Below are 6,853 nucleotides of genomic sequence, written 5' to 3' on the forward strand. Positions count from 1 at the left end.
TATTTTAATTAGGAAAAAAAATTTTATACTTAAATATTAAATTTATGCAGAAAAATTTAAAAGTGTTTTTTAAATTTAATGTTTGTGATTTTGTAGAAGGATTGTCAAGAAATTGATTGATTTGATTTTTCTTTTTTTCAAATTTTAATAAGTCTAAAATTTTTGATTGTCAAAACGCAAATTTCTTTTTCTTGATAATTATTCTATCATTTATATTTATAATTAATTGTTTTATTACGATCTAAATTAAATTAAAATTTTTTGTTATTTTTACAATTTTTCTTTTAATATTAATTAATTTTAATTTTAAATTTGAGTATATTGTTAAGTATGATTAATTTTTTTTTTTGTAATATACAAAATAATGTATATTAAATAGGTGTTTTTTTTTCAATTTAAATGTCTTTTTTAAAATAAATAATTTATTTAAAATATTTTGGATCTAAATGAAAATTCAACGCAAAATTTTTACACGATTATTCTAAATTCTATTTAAATATTTTTTGTATGTTTTTGTTTTTATTAAATTTCCCTAATTGTTTTAATATAATTATATTATATATTTTTTTTCCTGTCAAATTTGTATATATAATTTTATTTTATTTTTATATAATTTTATATTGACTTTTTATGTATTATTTATTGAATTTAATTTTAATTATTGATTGCTTGTTGAACTATAAAATTTTATTCTATTTAATAATTTTCTTTTAATATAAAATTTACAGATTATTTTTATATTTACAGAAAAAATATTTTGAAGAATATAGCTAAATTTTTTTTTAAATCGAAATTTGACTACAATTTTGAAATAATTATGCAAAAATTCTTAATTTTTGCAAATATTATTTGATATTATTAGAATGAAAACAAAATTATTTGAAAGATTGTATTTTGTTTAAAGATTGTATTGAAATTGAATTAAATCAGTCATTTAACAATAAATTGTTATTTATATATTTGAAATGTGATTTCTTCTTAAACCTTCTCTCTTTCTATATATTGTTTATTTTTTTCCTAAATATTTTTTTAATATCAATAAAAAAATTTGCATCTAAAAAATAATTTGACTTCTTTTTCTTTAAATATTTTAATATTTTTTTTATTTATATTATATACTTCTTTTTTTTTATATATTTTATGTTATTATGTATTTGAATTAAGAATTTTTTTATTATTTAATTAATTAATTTTTTTTTTGTTTTAAATATTGCACCGAATTTCTTAATTGTTTCTCTTACTTTTTATGTGTAATATATTTATATATATATAATAATTATGTTTAAATTTATTAGTCTGTAACAAATATGATATGTAGGGATTAATTAATAATATATATATATATATATATATATATATATATATTAAATAAATATTCACAGTTCTCTTTTATTAGTTTTATTATTTTAATCAGATATTTAATGAGTTTTATTTTATATATGATTAATTATTTTAAAAATAGTTTCAATCACCGTAAAAATTTTGAAAATAAAATATGAAAATAAATCAGAAATTAATTATATACAATTTATACGAATTATATATATAATATTGTTTTTATTGTTATTCGCAACTTCCGGCTCAAAATTCAGTTAATTGAAAACTAAATATTTGTTTTAATAATAAATATACAATTTTGAATATTAAAATATGCAAAGAATATTTATAATTATATAAATTTTAAAAAATTCTTTGGTTGTATAATCATATACGATTTTTTGTTATAATTTCTCTTGTACTTTATATTAAGTAACTGAGACAAATTAATAAAGTTTTTAAAATTAAAAAAATTGCAATATCTCCCCGCTGATATATTTTATTGTAAAATTAATTAAAATTATTTTATATAATTTAAATTTATATAGGTATTCTTTTATGTTTCAAAATTTTAAAATGCTGAGAAAAAAAATTATATATTGCACTCTTTGTTTCTAAATATTTAATATGGGTTTTATTTTGTCTTTATTTTGTTTTTAATATATATAAATATATTTTGTATTTAATTGGTTCTTAATTTGCTCTGTATGAGTTAAAATAATTTTTTTCTAATCACAACGCCCGTGTACTTTTATTTATATTTTTTACTTTTCATATACTTTTAGTATATATACATATAAACATACATATATATTTATAAAAGTATATTAATTTTGATTTTTTTAAAACTAATTTCAAAAAAATTATATTTATATAAATGCTTTTTATAAAGTGCTCAACAAGTGATCAATCCTGTGATATTTTCTATTTAATTTTTTCTTTTATTTTATATAAACATAATTAATTTTTGAATTATGTTTAAAAGGTAATAACCTTTTTCTTAAAATATTTAAAAATGTTTTTAGTTTTTGCTACCTTTTTTCTTAGAAAAATATCCGGTATTTTTAATAAATTTTTTACTCTTTCAATTTATATGAAAATTATTAAAATAATACTGACTTTAATGATTTATAATCAATTATTCTGATTTTTTGTGATTTTGAAAGAACAAAATCATTTAGAGTTCGATAGAAATTTTTCCGTACAGAATTTTATAGTTGATTAATAATATTATTATCAGAATTCTTGTTCCTTCATAAATTTTAATTATTTTTTCATAAAAAGGAAATATATATATATATTTGGAAATTGTTTTAATTGAAATTTTTTGAATTATAAAAATGAAGTATTTTCTTTTATTAGTTTCTGGCTTAAGCTCAAAAAATTGCTCGAAATTATTTAAGAGAAATGATCTGAAATTTTTTTGTTTTGTTGTTTTTAGGGAGAAATCGAAGATCTTTTATATGCACAAAGATGCTTAATTTATATTATAATTTTAATTTAATTATTTCGATTTATTTTTTGTTTAATAATTTTAGAAGTTTTGAATGTAATAAACGTACATATACTTTAACAACAACAGCAATAACAAATTTATTTTTGTTTCTTTTTTGATTCTAAATATATAATTAAATTTTTTTTTTACATATAATTCCCTCTTTTTCTTTTTGTTTTATTAAAAATATCAATAAATTTTACTTTTTTCTTTCTTTGTTACTAAATTCCACTATAATATTTTTGAATATATTGATAAATATAAATTTTATATTATTTTAATAATATAAGATTTAATATAAAACAAATATTTAATTTTTAAAAAAAAAAATTTTTTTTTTCTGTGTATAAATAAAAAATAATTGTATTATTTCGAAAATTAAGTGTAATACTAAAGAATTGACGTACCAATCTTATTAAAAATATTCAAGGAATAAAATAATATTTTTTTTTGATGTTGGAATTTTTAGGATTATTTTATATTAAAAAAGGAAATTGGTTAGAAAGGAATTGTCGCAAGCAAGTTGTCGTCTTTGTTTTCAATAAAGTCTCTCAATAAATTAGAATTTTGAGATTTTTGTCGTCGAGTTTTAATAATTTTTGTTTTTTTTTTTTAAATTAATTTTTAAAGTTTTTAATTGTTGATTTATTTCAGTAGTTTTTGTTTTCTTGTATCACTGATTTTTCAAACACACAACTTTTCTGACACTTGTTCTTTTTAGCGCAAATGTTTGTATAATTATGTATTATTATTTTTTATATTAAGTAGCACAATTATTTTAAATTATTTTTTTTATTAAAAAATACTTTTTTTTTTATATAATATGCTCAAGTACTTTGTTGTACATTATTAATTGCGATTTTGTATAGTAAAGATTTTTAGAATATTTAAATTGAAATTTATTTAAAGTTTTGAAAATGTTTATTTTTGTTTTTTTTTTAGTGTATATATGCAGTTATATACAGTTTGAATAGCAAAATAAAATTTGTTTTTGCTCTTTTATATTGTTAGAGAAACAAAATCATAAATTTATAACTTAGTAACTATAAAAGTGAAAAAAAAGAGAGAGAATATGAAATTATTTGTAGTTTCATTTTATTTGCAAAAAACTCAATTTATAAGATTAAATTTATGAAAACGATTACTCATAACAGAATACGCAGCAAAAAAAAAGAAGTTAAAATCAAGTTTTCGACAAAAAAAATTTAAACAAAGTTTGTTAACACTTTTGATTTCTTTTGCTACTTATGAGATTTCGAAGCAATTCTAAAAATTTAATTATATGCGAATAGTTTGGTTTTTTTTTTTCTCTCGTCTCCTATTGTTAGCAAAAAAATGAAAGAGTTTTTTACCTTTTAGAGCAGTTTTTTGCTCTATTGTTTTTATTTTTCTTGTTCTTTCTCAAAATTTTTAATTATGTTAGAGAATATTTGGCTAATATGAAAATAAAAAATAATAATTATTTTTTTATAATTAAAAAGCTTTTTAGAAGGCAATGATCTGGTTGAAGAATTCTTTCGGTTGTTAATAAAAAAAAACCTTGATTGTGTTTTGATCTTGACACTTAATTTTTTATGAAGATGAAAAATTATTTAGAATTTTTTGAAATTTTATAACAAGTAAAAAATGTTTGAATGTCAAAAATATTCAATTCTTTTTTTTTGTGTTAGCTATGCCACCGAAATGGGTTTTGCTTTAGGAAAAACAGGTCTTTTATTATACAAAATTTAAATATTTTAGTTAATATAAATTTATGTAATCTGGGTTATTCTGATTTGAAAAAAAAAATGTGGAATAAAAAAAAAATATGAATATTAAATTTTAATATTATTTTATAATTGTGAGAAAATTTAAAATATTTTATTTTGCGTTTCTTAAGTTGAAATCATCTAATTAATTCAAGTAAGATAAGATTTTAGTTATTGTTCATTATTAGTGAGTAAGGTATCGCTGGTTTTATAAGACTAAAATTAGGAAATTGTAATTGATTGCTATAGAAAGAATTCATTCAATTCGCATAAATTAAAAAATTCGATTTCGCATTTAATTGCAAATTTAATTTACATTTTTCTTTCTAATAAATTTTTGTAAAGTTCATAGAAAAAGTTAAGAAATTATATTGAGAAAATCTAATAAAAAATTTTTAATTTCTAAAATTACTTATAGATTATCTTGTTTTCTAAATTCTTTATTATTAGCTACTTAATTTTTGTTAAATTTAATTCTTCAAAAAAAAACGAAGATGTAGAATTACGGGAAGTTAAGTAAAAAAATTCATAAGCGTAAAAGAAATTTTAATTATACTTTAAATTGTATAAAATGCGGTGTTTTTGTTTTTTACATTAATATTGAAAAAATATTTGAATAAACTAGTGCAAAAGTAAAGTAATTAAGAGAATCATAGTAAAAACATGTTAAAAAAAAAAAAAACAGTTTATTTTGAGAAATTCAATAAAAGTTTAAAAAAAAAATTAAAGTTAAATTTTATTTTTTTTAATTTTTGGTTTGTATAAAAAATTCTATTTTAGAAAATATTATTAAATCTCACTTTTCGATATTTTTTGCAAATTTTATTAAAGCAAAATTAAAGATAAAAAAAATATTCTTCCGCTCAAAACTGATAATTTTTTTTTTTATTTTTTTTTTTAATAAATCCAAAATTAAAAATAAATTAAAAAATTATTTTTTTGTTTTATATTTTTTTTTAATTAAGAAAAAAAAAATTTTTTTTTTTTTTGCTCTTAAAATTTTTAATAAATTTTTTTTTTATAATATAATTATATTTTTTTTTTATATTATATTTTGATTTATTTAATTTGATTTTTTTTTATTAATTTTAATAATGTTAAGAACGGCGGACAGAATTGGAACGGGTTAAAGCAAAGACTGTACGAAGACTGAAGTAAAATCATCTAGTGTTCTCAGGTAATATACTTCTTTTTATTTCTTCCTTTTTTTCTTATATTTGTTTTCCTTTTGTGTTTTCGGTTTAAATATTGCGATGAAACTCGGTAGATATAAAGGTATGGTAGAATTAAAAAATTCTTTTTTTTTTTATACTCTTGTTTTTCTTTTTTACTTCTGTTTTTATTATTATTTTACATTTTTTAATAAAAAAAATATATATATAAAAAAGCGCACACTGAGAACACCACCATTCATATGTACAAAAAGCACATTATTATATACACAGTAATTTCTTTTTATATATATATATGTACATATGTACATTATTTAGTTTATATAATTATGTATCTAATATATATGTATGTAAATGCAATAATATATAGTAGAACTTTACCATAAAAAAATAAGCACAATCAAGTATAAAAGTTGGAAGCCAAAATCATAAAAAAAAAATTTCAAAAAAACGAAAAATATATAAAACGAAACGTCGACGATATAAATAATGCACACAGTTTATAAATATATATGTATATATATTAAATTAATATACACCCTGCGACCCTGCGTATATATATATATACATAGAAATATAGTAATTCGAATTTTAATATATGAAAATGGACAAGAACAGGATAGTTCGAAATAAAAAAATACACGCCGATATTATGATGAGGAAAAGAAGAGCACCAAAAATATACTGGTTAGTTTATGCTCTCAGTTAAAATTTATGAAATAATAACAAGAACAATAAAAATGAAAACAAACAAAAATAAAAAAAAGCAAAGAAAGCATTAAAACCAATTCAACGATATAAAAAAAATATACAAAAACAAAAACAAAATGTACATATTTTTTTATATAAGTATATCATTAAAGTACTTATACATGTGCACAACGTACATACATATATATTTCAATAAAGCATACTACTGTGTCTTATAAAGGTAAAAATTCTATAAAAACAAAAAAAAAAGAAAAAGTTCTCGTTGCCTTAAATGCCTGTTGAAAATATTTTGTTTTTTTTTTTTTTTTTATTATTCTTGTTTTTTTCTCTTTTTTATTCCATTTTCTTTTTTCTATACATCTATTTTCAACATTTTATGTTTTTGTTTTTTCATTCACTCGTACAGTGTG

This window comes from Condylostylus longicornis, unplaced genomic scaffold (assembly GCF_029603195.1).
Source record: "Condylostylus longicornis isolate FDR11 unplaced genomic scaffold, ASM2960319v2 ptg000004l, whole genome shotgun sequence".
Classification (NCBI taxonomy): Eukaryota; Metazoa; Arthropoda; class Insecta; order Diptera; family Dolichopodidae; genus Condylostylus; species Condylostylus longicornis.